The sequence below is a fragment of the Orycteropus afer genome, unplaced genomic scaffold (assembly GCF_000298275.1).
Source record: "Orycteropus afer afer isolate SDZICR_OR568_19922 unplaced genomic scaffold, OryAfe1.0 scaffold00136, whole genome shotgun sequence".
In the NCBI taxonomy this organism is placed as follows: Eukaryota; Metazoa; Chordata; class Mammalia; order Tubulidentata; family Orycteropodidae; genus Orycteropus; species Orycteropus afer.
Window position 1 is genome coordinate 6,936,009 of NW_006921723.1, and position 12,506 is coordinate 6,948,514.

A 12,506-nucleotide genomic window follows, 5' to 3' on the forward strand; every position below is an offset into this window, starting at 1 on the left:
GCAGCCACATACTCTATGGAAATGCATCCCTTGGAGCAATTGACCACAGGGCACCAGAGAGGCAACATTCGCATGGAGGAAATGCAGGACACACAGGAGTGCATAAATATGAGGGGCACGGGGGAGGGTTACAGGGCAGGGAGGGGAGGGGAGAAGACTGGGTTAGGGTTGGGCATGATAAATGGGGAGTGAAACTAAATGTACATGTATAGTCCATTATTGTAAAAGTTAAGGAAATGTTTATATATTGGAGGACATTTTCTTTGTTGGTTACCAGGGGTGGGAGGGAAGGGGAGGGAATGTTGTTAGATAGATAGAGATAAATATCGATTTGGGTGAAGAGAAGGGCAATGTACCAAATGTGAGTGACCAATATGGCAGCATTGAGGATGAGAAAGACAGAGAGAGTTACATGGGCAGTACAAACAACAAATATGAACCCCTTTGTAAATACAATACTGAGTTGTTAATGAAAGCAAACATGGGTATAGGGACGGATAGATGGGTGAACAAGCTAAACAATTATGTATGTCTAAATGGAGAGTGTATCCAAGATCATATACAGGGTTGGCAGACAATGGGCCTCTCGAAGAGTATGAAGGGATGGACACTGGGAGGAGGTAACTATGGGGAGAAGTGGGAGGGGAGCTGCTGCATTGTAAATTTTGGTCAATGACATGAGACAAAGTATATGTGAACTGCTGTATGAAAAGTGAATTTACTCTGTAAATCTTCACCCAAATCCTAATAAAAAAAAAAAAAATGTACATGTAACATTGAATGTAAAACAAACTCTAAAAATAAATAAAATTTAAAAAAAGAGTTGGCTCTGACTCATGGTGATGTCCTGATGTCCCGTGCCATCTTCATGATTGTGGGTGTGCTCGAGACAATTGCTGCAGCCCCTGTATGTTAGTGGTGCCTTCCAACATAGGGGCCATTTCCCAGCACTTTATTGGACAATATTGTGTGGTGATCCAGAATTTTCATTGGCTGATTTTTGGACATATATCACCAGGCCTTTTTTCCTGGTCTGCCTTAGTCTTGAACTCTGCTGAAACCTATGCACCCACCATGTGATTTTGCTGGCATTTGAAATACTGAGATGCTTCCAGCATCTCAGCAATGCACAAGCCACAATATGACAAACTCTGAAATTAGTTCCTAATTACTATTACTAGGGATCCCAGGCTCTGGAGTGAGACAGACATGAGTTCTATTTCTGCCTTGTTCATTACTAGTCAGGTGACAACAGGCACGATGCATCACTTCTCAGTAAAACAGTACAATGATAGCAACATCACAGGGAGTTCTTGTAAGAATATAACAAGGCAATGCATATAAAGCACCTGGCACACAGTAGGTGCCTAGTAAGGTGATGATTGTCTTGCCACGTTCCCATTTGCCACTTTGGGGCTCCTGAAGGAGCAAGCACTTGCTCCCTGAGCTGAGTCTCCCACTCAGCAAGGTCTCAGAGCCAGAGCGATGGCTCGGCTACTCAGCCCCTCACGCCCCCTCACTGACCTGCTGGTCCCACCCCGTCCTGGACCTTCCACTAGCCAGCTCAGACAGAGGAGCCTCTGTCCACAGACCCCCGGCAGCACTGGATCACAAAGGTCAATGGGAGCCCTTTCCCAGACACCCACAGGCGGGGCAGAGGAAGCCCACGGGCCCCGCGGGGAAGGACAGGTCAGCCCAACACCAAGGGCCCGAGAAGAAGAGGGTGGGTGTTTGGCCCTTTCCCTCTGCCCCACACTTTCCTGTGCCCCAGGGCAGGTGAGAGGGGGGCAGGCAGGTGCTGGCACCCAACCCTGGCCTCCTGAACATGCCCCATAGCCTCAGCCTCCTGGGGGTGCTGACCTGAGGGCTCTGCTCCTTTGGGTCATGCTTGGTGGCTAAGCACATGTTTTGGTCACTTTGAGGAGGCCCACAGATGCACAGGACCCCTTAACTGCAGCACAAGGAGGCCAACTCCTCCCTCAGGCAGCAAGTGTTGACACCCTAACAGCAAATTCCCAATTGCTGTCAGTGTTGGTGGTCCACACCCTTTTCCCTGCCAGGGACCCTGAAGGTGGCCCCCTCACTTAGTGAGTGCCATGGAAGGAACCACTTCTTACCTGTGGAGACTGAGAGTCAGGCGCTGGGTCTGTCCCCAGAGCTCCAGGGCTGAGGTCATCTGCAGGGTCCTGGGACATGAGGGAAAGGAGCCGATGACCTCAGGTGGCCCAGATGTTTGAAGCTACAGGCATGTAGCAGCCACTCTTTCCAGTCCTTCTTTTCATTCTCAGAGGCTGACATTCTCACAGGGCTGCTGGGGAGACCAGGAAGGGCAGGACAAGCTTGACCTTAGCAGTAGTGCTACATCCAGGCACGTTTTTGAACACCACAGCTGCTCCCTCCTGTGGGTTAGGGCTCAGGGGTGCAGTGCCCATGATGGCCACAGGGGAGCAGAACCCACCCACCTTTCCCAGGACACCAGAGAGCTCCAAGGCCAGCCCTTAGCTCCCCATTCCACACTGGGGACCAACATGGCAGCCTGTGCCTCTGTGCAGATGGCCCCTACACATAGGAGGGCACCTCCTGGCTCCCTAGTAGCTCCAGGCCTTCTGCTATGTGGGTACTAGGGACAGGGAGGAGGGAAGGTTCAGGGTAGAGACTGAGCAAGCCAGGCTACAGGTGTGCTGGGTAAGGCTATTATCCAAACCAAGACACCAAGAAAACGCCAGCTGGAGCCGGGACCATGTAGTGCTGCCCTTGACCAGCAGAGGGCAGCAAGCTCACATGGCTATCAGGCCCTAATGAGGCAGCACAGGGACCAGACAGGGTCTGTGCTCCTGGGCCGCGCACCCTCACCCTGCCCACAGTACAGGGGCCCGAGATCAGCAAAGGTACCATGGAGGGTTGGAAGTTTACCAAGATGCAAAGCCTAGTATGGTATCCAAATGGAGCCTTTGGCAACAGCCTTTCCTGGAGAAGGGACAATGGAGACGGGGTCAGGAGGGGGCTGGCACACCCAGCACTTCTTGAGCTAAATTCTGGGACATCGAGTCATACCTGTGAGGCACCAGGCACCTTCCTTACGCAGGACCCTGGACTCCATACTACGAGATGTTGTTGTTGCTATGTGCTGTGAGACGGACCCGACTCATAGCGACCCCTCCTTGGGTTTCTGAGGAAGTATCACTACGGAAGTAGATTGCCCAACCTTCCTTCCAAGGAGTGGCTGGTGGGTTTGAACTGCCAGACTTCTGGTTAGCAGTCAGGTGCCTTTAGGCACTATGCTACCAGAGCTCCCATGCTACAGGATGGACACACGTAAAAGTCTTAGCATGAAAAGGCTGCATTAACAGAGGTATAGTATCCAGAAGAGAAGAGGTGAGTGTTGTTTTTCCTCTTGTCCTAGCACAGGTAATGGGTTCTGTTCTGGTGACCATATTTTGAAAGGGATTTGGGCAGACTGAAGTGTCTTGGGAGGAGAGTGCCTGAGATGACAAACAATACAGTTTGTTTAAGTCATGTGAAGAATGACAAAAAGATCATAGCAGGGGACAATTAAATAGTCTGTCTTGGGAGGTGGTGAGCTCCCTGTTCTAAAAGTCTTCAAGCAGAAGCAGGATAGCATCTGCTTCAACACACTCAGGCTTGGTCTGGCTTAGAGGGTCAGGGAGTCTGTCTCAGACCCTTCCATCCTGTTCTCTCCCTGGTAACTAGAGGGGCCTTTCCACCACATTTGATCTTGGGGCCCCCTTGCTTAAATCCTGGGTGACTCCTCTCTGCTCTTAAAACAGACTCCTCGCCTGCCCCCCCACCAGCCCACAAGGTATTGCCCAGTCTGTCTCCACCCTCACCTCATCCTGCTCCTAGGCTCTCTCTGCTCCCAACCCCCACAAGCACCCTCCCACCTCAGGACATTTGCATGTGCTGTGCCCCTGACTAGAACACTCTCTGTTCCCTCTCACCAAGCTGACTCCCGCTGTCCTGCAGGTCTCAGGTTCTGTGGCCCTCTTCTGGGACACTGACACTGCTTCCCCAGACAAGACCTCCATAAACACACCCTGGGCCAGGCCTCTCCCTTCCCTTGTGCTTTCCCTTGGCTGTAATTGTACATTTGCTTGCTACACACACACGCACACAAACACACACAGAGTGAGCTCCACGAGGACAGAGACCATGTCTCCCAGGGTCTGCACAATGCCCAGCACACACTCGGTGTTCAGTAGATATCAAGGAGTAAAAGGAGGGAGGAAAGCAGAAAGGAGAGACGTTTGCTAGAAATGACTTATGAAGCAGCCTTGGGTGAAGGGCCAGAAGACAGGAGACGTCAGTCAGGGTCTGTCTGCAGGTGCTGCTGCATAACAAAGATGTCCCACATTCGGGGCCCTACAGCAGTGTCGACAGCTCCAAACCGCAAGGCCTCTCATTTTAGGGCTCTGGCTGAAGGTGGGGCAGAATGTGGCCACATTGCTCCCCTGGAGAGACAAAGACCAGTGCCCTGGTGTTGTTGTTATTTGTCATCGAGTCGGCCCTGACTCATAGCGACCCGTCCTTGGGTTTCTGAGGTGGTATCAGTACGGAAGTAGATTGCCCAACCTTCCTTCCGAGGAGTGGCTGGTGGGTTTGAACCACCAGCCTTCTGGTTAGCATTCAAGTGCCTTAGGCACTATGCTACCAGAGTTCCTAGTGCCCTGGTTGTTGTTGTTGTTGTTGTTTGCCGTCGAGTCGGCCCCGACTCATAGCGACCCCTCCTTGGGTTTCCAAGGCAGTATCACTACGGAAGTAGGATTGCCCAACCTTCCTTCCGAGGAGTGGCTGGTGGGTTTGAACCGCCAGCCTTCTGGTTATCAGTCAAGGCCTTAGCCACTATGCTACCAGAGCTCCTAGTGCCCTGGTAGAAAGGCAAAATGGAAAGCATCTGCTCTGGACTGAGCACACAGCTCATGTCCCATTGGCCAGAGCATATCACCTGACTCCATGGGTGGGGAAGGTTGCTCCTCCCACTGGAAGGGTCTGCCAATCATTGAGGATGGGGGTATATGCTCCTACAGAGAAGAGAGGAAGGAATAATGGGGATGCCACACAACCCCTATCACTCCAGGGACAGGAAGGCTGGAAGGGGCCTGCCCAGCAGATGTGGGCAGAAGGGTGGGCATCACAGGAAAGTCGAGGTGACTGTCCTTGATGAAGGAGGCCACTGGAAGCCATGACAACTCCTGGAGGCAAGCAGGGAGAACATGATATTGCTGTTGCCACTCTGCACTGGGGTGGGGTTTGTGCAGACAGAAAGACATGGAGTGAGGGAGCTGGGAGGTAGGATGGGAGAGGAAGGGGCTGTGGGGTACCCACAGGACTGATGGACTGGAGCAGATCAGCACAAGCTCTGAGAAAAGCTCACCTGGCCCAGTGCCAGCACCTCCACAGCACAGGCTGCCTTACACCTGAAGCTGAGTTGTGGGGCTGCTGCAATCCCTGTCCTATGGGCCCAGCCTTAACAATAGCCACCCCTCACAAACACACCTTCCTGGAGTTGGAGGGCAGGGAAGGGAGAGTGGCGGGCAGCTGGCACCTGCCAGGAAAGGCCAGGCTTGAGTCCAGACTCAGCAGTGTGCAGGCTGGCCAAGTGCTTCCTTTCCAGCCTCAGGATTCTCATCTGCAAAATGGGCATTATAGCTCCAACCACAGTAGGAAGGTGATGAAAGGGCTTGGTGTGCTCCTGAGCTCACATGCTTTGGAGCCAGAGAAGCTGTGGAGGGAAGTACTCAGGCAGTGCCATCCACCAAAACAAAACAAAACAAAAATCCTATTACCAAGTCTTGGCAACCCCGTATGGCAGAGTAGAACAGCCTCCATAGGGTTTTCTTGGCATAGCCAAGAAAACGTGGGAAGATCTACTCTGTCACATAGGGTCATAATGAGTTGAATGAGTCGAGTTGACTCGACAGCACCTAACAACACAACAACAATCTTTCTGGAAGCATATCTGTAGGCCTTTCTTCCCTGGTGTAGCTGAGTGGGTTCCAGCTGCCAACCTTTAGGTTAGTAAACTAGCTCAAAACGTTTGCTTCCCTCAGGGACCTACTGCAGCTGCCAGAACCTTGCAAACATCAAGCTCCTTGGAACTTGGGTGAGCCACCTTTCATTGGGGTGATCTCCTTCCTAGAGGGCTTCCTGGAGGAGATGGAGGGATTGGAGCTGGGCCAAGACAGTGGAAGTTGATTGTGGGACACAGTCAGGGAAGGCCGCTCTGGTCCGCATCCTGGGACTCCCTTCCCCCTCCCTTCGTCAGCCCCCGCGGCTCTGGGTGGGGGAGGGGGAGCTGTGGGAGGGTGCGCGGCCCCGCCCAGGACCCTCCCAGTGCTGTGCTCTGTGCTCCGGGCTCCGGAGCTACGCAGCCAGCCCGACTCTAGCCGGGTCGGGAGGAGTGAGCCAGACCTGGCCATGCGTCACGTGTGCACCGGACGGCCCAGGTGCGGATGGTGACGCAGGCGGCTGGCCAGGTACGGTGGCGACGGAAACAGGTGCCCCGTACTCCGCCCTGTCCGTCCTGCGCACCCGCCCTCATCCCCGACCCCAGGCCTGCAGCCGCCGGATCGAGCCGTGCGGCCTGCCCGGGAGCGCACCTGGCCGGGACTGGAGCGCGCCGCCGCCAAAGGGCTGGCTGCACAGGAAGTGGAAAGGGCAAGGACAAGGAGGGACAGAGAACCGGAGGACAGAGTGCCGAGGCAGTGACGCCTCCCGGCGAGGGCGCGGGGCCTTGGGGACTGGATCTGCCGCCCGCCGGCAACGCAGGTAAGCCATGGGGGGAGGGGAAGAGGTAAGCCTAGGGGATGCGCCTTTTATTCTCCTGGCTTTTCCCGCAAGCCCCGCCCCGTGTCCCGGAGAACTTTGTGCCTTTACCCCAACTCTTCTCCTTGCGGGAGAGGGTAGAGCCCACCACCCTGGACTCTAGTGTCCCACCACCAGCCCCCTACCCTTCTTTGACACCCGTCCCCCAGCAGAGTTCTCGCTGTCACTGAGAACTTTTCCCTCCTCAGAAAGTTCTGTCTAGGCATCAGAGGTGAGGAACTTAGGAAGCCCAGAAGTTTCAAGAGGGTTCAGCCGGGTGGACAGAATGACCTACCCAGGAACTTTTCCCAGGATTAGCACCCAAACCCTGAGAGTTCACAGCAGCCCAAGAATGAAGAGCTTCTCAAGCAAACCATAAACAAAACCATACCTGCCTTGGTGGGGTCCTAGTGGAGGAGAGGTGTCTGCTCTATGCCGCCAGCTAAGGGGAAGGAGCCGCTGGCAGCTTCCACTAATGAAAGAGGTGGGGCCCACTTACTGGGGCACCCAGTCACCTGTCTTAGCAGCTCCAGCTCAGTTTCTACGTCCCTAAAATGTGAACAGGGATCCCTTTGAGGATTTGAGTGAATGGGGTCTTAGGCCAGCCCCTGGCAAAGGGGGTGCCCTAGTGGGTGGCTGAGAGACAAGTGGCTGTGGCCTCCAGGTCACATGGGCAAGGCCCGCCCCTTCCTGTGTCCCTGAGGTGAACCTCCTGAGGGGCTCAGGGATCCTTGTTGGGCTGCCCAAGGCCAGGTGATGAATGGCATCTGCAGGTCCTGGCTGCGTCCAGCAGGAGGGTCTCTGACCCTGTGCACTGTGTACACCACCCTCCCACTCCTACCTGGTAGTCAGTCTAGTGCATCCAGGCCAGCTGGACTCACATTCCAGTAACATGTGAACTAACACAAACTGCTGTGCCTCAGTAAAATGGGTGTCACAGGAGAGCTGACATAGAGATGATTCCGTCAGTCAGCTGCTGTTGCTGAGCTCCTGTTCTGGGACAAACATGCCAGACATGGCCCCTGTCTTTACGATGCCACAGTCACAAAGACAGATCTCAGAGAATTAAAGGGTCAGCCTGCCCAGGACTGGGGCTGACAGAAGGAGCAGGCCCACAGTCTAGGCAGGAGCTGTGGATCTCAGAAGGCTTCCCAGCCTAAGCTGACATCACTGAGAATGAGATGGAGTGAGCCAGGCACTAGGTTGTCCCTGCTGCCTGCACACCTGGTGAGGAGGGGTTTCCCCAAGAGCTCTGATTCCGCAGAGATGGTCTCTGACTCTCATGGCCACATTACACAGGCTGCTCTTCATCTACAGGTGAGAAAACTGAGGCACAGAGCAGTGACGTGGTGTGCCACGGTCCCCAGGTTGCTGCCCCCATGGAGGCAAGTCTGTATCTAGATTTGATCAGGCACAGCCCCTCTCCCGGGGAGCCTGGCTCTTGGAGTTTTAGTTTCAGTTTCCAGACTGATCATGGTGCTTGTCTCCTTAGCTGTGGCACAGTGCTTGGGTGACAAATGTTGTGTGTCACAGCATCTTTATAGAGACACTGTGGACAAGTCCAGAACCCTCACTCACCCAATTTGTTTGTGTACAGCCTCCTGTTTGGGGTGTGTCTTGATCCTCACCCAGCTCCACAGTGATCGGCAGAGTGGCCCCCAACAGGTCACATTCCCTATGCACCTAGTTTCCTCCCCCATCAGAAAGGAAAATGACCCACATCCGGAAGTTCACTGAGGTGACTAGACATAGTAGGTGAGCAGTCATTGGCAGACAGCACTTGTGTGTGCATGTCAGCGCTGGTGAGCGGGGCAGAGGGGGAGGTGTCACCAGTGTGGCTTCCTGTTAGAGTCAAGGTTCTGATTTCCACTGGGTCTCCTGGAGGACGTGCTGTGTGTGCAAGCTGGCCCCGGATGTCTAAAGTCCAGCCAGTGGTGGAAGGGACGCCCAGGGTTAGAGATTTTCAGACTCAGAGCTGGGAGCTGGGGAATGATGGGGGGGGCTTGAGGGAGTGCTGCACTGCTGAGCTGGGAGTATTATTTTTTTTATCTGATAACTGCTGGTGCCTGGAGCGTCACTGTAGGGAGGTTTATGGAATGTTTCTGCTGAGGCAGGAGGGCTGTGTCCAAGGTAGGCAGGCCCAGGTGGGTCTCTGCCCCCCACCCCTCTCTGTGAAGGTGAGTCTGGTTAGCTAAGCCAGTGTTTTTCAGCCTGGGCACTGTTGACATTGTGTTTTGGTCATTCTCCGTCATGGGGGCTGTCTTATGCATTGTCAGGTGTTTAGCAGCTTCCCTGGCCTCTACCCACTAGAAGCTGGTAGGACCTCCTCCCTTAGTTGTGACAACCAAAAATGTCTCCAGACACTATCAAGTGTCCTCTGGGGGCAAAATTTCCTCCGTTGAGCACACGATTGAGTGAAACCTCTGGTCCCCTTAGGAATGAGGCTGTTTTCTGTGCAGTGTGCTTTGTTGTTGTTGTTGTTATTTGCCATCGGGTCGGCCCCGACTCATAGCGACCCCTCCTTGGGTTTCCGAGGCAGTATCACTATGGAAGTAGGACTGCCCAACCTTCCTTCCGAGGAGTGCCTGGTGGGTTTGAACCGCCAGCCTTCTGGTTAGCAGTCAAGTGCCTTAGGCACTATGCTACCAGAGCTTTACATGACCAAAATCCTGTCCCCCAAACGGTGTGTGCATCCCAGTCTCAAGCTTGGCTGGGCAAAATTACCTGAGGGCAAGAGTATCGTTATGGGTCAAGTTTGTGCTCACAGAGGCTGGGTCAGGATGGGTGTTGCAAAGGTGGGCTGGGCTGGGCTCAGTCAGACCTAGAGGCCAGGACTCCCCTGATTGACTACTGAGCAATAAGGGGAGAGCTGTTCCAAGGGAAGGGCTACCGTGAAGCTGGTGACAGAGGCCCATGTAACATCCTAACCCAAGAAGCAACAGTTCTAAACTTGGGGCAATGTGTATCCTGGTGGCTGTAGAGCAACTGTGACCAGAATCTACAAGTCCAGGGTAGAAGAGATGGACAGTGTGGCTGGCTTTTGCCACAGGCAGCAGGAAGGAGAGTCAGTGCTCTTGGCCACGCCCCTGTGTTGACTCCAGATCAGCCACCAACTGTGTGCAGGTACCGCTGGGAGGAACTGCTCTGCTCTGAAAGGAACCCTGCCTAGAGCGGAGGCTGCCAGATACAGACACTGAGGGCGAAGAGCCAAGGAGCCCACCAGGAAAGAACCATGTGCTCATGTGTGTGTGTCCAGGCATGTAGGCCTCCTACCAGTGTACTGTCTCAAAGGGAGAAGCAGACAACTGGGACCACCAGACGTTTGAGGAAAGCCTGAGAGATAGAGGCCAACAGAGGCCAAGACAAGAGAAAAGCATGCGTGGAGGCATTGGACCCAGGCCAGCAAACAGAGAGAGACTCATTTCAAAAGCATATAACCATGGAACAAAATTTAAAAGACATTTAAAAAAAAAGGTTTATGGGTTGGATAGAGACTAGTGAAACCCCCAAGGCTATATGGTCACCCTTTGGGCTTAAAATTGGACTCACTCCCCTGGGTTAACTTTCAGCCAAACAATAGACAAGCCTATGAGCTGAACAACTACACCAGGGAGATGCACTCCTTAGAACAATCAGTCATGGGAGATCAGAAGGGCAGCATTTGCACAAGGAGAAAGCTATGGAGGCAGGAATGCATAGGGAAGAAGGACACAGGGAAGGGGTAACCATAGGGAGAAAGTGGGAAGATAGCTGTTACATTGTGGGGATTGTAATCAATGTCACAACATAAAATGTATGTGAAGTGTTGTGGACCTCAGGTGGCATAGTACCTAAAGCACTTGACTGCTAACTAGAAGGTTGGTAGTTCAAACCCACCAGCCACTCCTCGGAAAGAAGATTGGGCAATCTCCTTCCGTAGTGATACTGCCTCGGAAACTCAAGGAGGGGTCACTATGAGTCGGAGATGACTCGATGGCACATAACAACAATAATATGAACTGTTGAATGTAAAACAAATCTGCTTTGTAAAATTTCACCCAAATCACAATAAAAAGTTAAATATATATATGTATAACCAGTGTCATCTAAGTTAATAGACACCATTGTATCCACAAAACAAGAACAGGGTGCTATGAATAAAGAGTAGTGACAGCAAAAGACAGCTCTGTGTATGATAATGAAAATTAAACTTCAGTGGGGAAATAGGAAAGTTGAGGAAATCTCCCACAAGGGGGAACAAAAAAAAAAAAATGAAAAAACTAGAGAGAAAAGATAAGGAATTAGGAGATAATTCAAGCAGTTTCAATACTTGTTAGTTATTCCAGAAAGAAAAGGCAAAGAAAATGGAGTAGAGATCATTATTTTTTTAGAAATACTAAAATACCATGAAGCTCTAAAAGACACACAAAACCAGAATGGAAGGGCCCACCACATGTCTGGCTCAGCTGCCGAACATGGATCCATCCGGAAGCATGCTACAATGAAATGTCCAAGCTCCTAGGCTAAAGAGGAAAGCCCAGACCTTTAGCAGGGCTGGGTGTGGGAAGAGCCCAACTTCATAATCCAGGGAGGAGAAATTGGAAACGGCATCAGGCTTTCTCACCAGCAACCCTGGAAGCTAGAAGAGGAAGGAATGATCCCTTCACAATTCTGGAAGAAAACCATTTCTAACAGGAAATCTAAACTCAGCCAAGCTGTCTGTCAGGGGTGGGCTGGGTAGATAGGAAAAAGACTTTTCCAGACAGACAGTCACAATTACAGCTCTCCTGTCACCTCCTTAGAACAGAGCTAGAGTATATGAAGGAAAGAAGCAAGAAAGAGGAGTGGCACCAGGAGGCAGAGCCCTGAACCCTGGAAACCCATGTAGGAAGACCTGGGGTCCCAGGCCAGGCAAGAGGCAAGTGGAGGCCCTCTGGGAACAACGTGGACCAATGCATGGAACATGTGGAAATAATTATCAAAAGAGTGCATGGAGAGATGTTGGAAGGCTTTTGGAAAAATTAACAGGAGAGAACTGACCAGTGAAGGGAGAGGAAATGATTAACAAGAAGGCAGTGTGGTCTTAGGTCTGGCTGACTTAGCACAGCCTCGCTAACGCAAACCCACTGTGATATAATGTGTAGGGGCCGTGGAGAGTGGGCAGGAATGCCTACAGTTAGGTGACTGCAGAAGAGCAGGGTGTGGCTTGTATAGGAAGAGGAAAGGCTAGTGGAGCCCACACAGTGGTAGCCTCTGGGGAGCAGGGCAGGTGGAGGGGAACACGTGTCTCATGATAAGCCCATGGGTATTGGTTAACTGTTGAAACTATTGCCATGTATTTCTTTGACAAAACTGAAAATGAGAAAGCAAGGATGAAGCAGTGATCCTACTGTGGCTGCAGTCCTTGGGTGGTGTAAACGGTTAAGTGCTTAGCTACTAACCAAAGGTCAGTGGTTCGAGTCCACCCATAAGTGCTTCATGGGAAAGGCCTGGTGATCTCCTGAAAACCAGCCATGGAAAACCTGTGGAGCACAGTTCTAGTCTGATACACATGGGGTCTCCCTGAATCAGAACTGACTCTGCAGCAACTGGTTTGCTTTTTTGAGTTTGAGTGAAACAAACGGTTAACATGCTCAGCTGCTAACAGAAGGTTGATGGTTTAAGTCTACCTGGAACCAACTTGGAAGAAAGGCCTGGAGACCTAC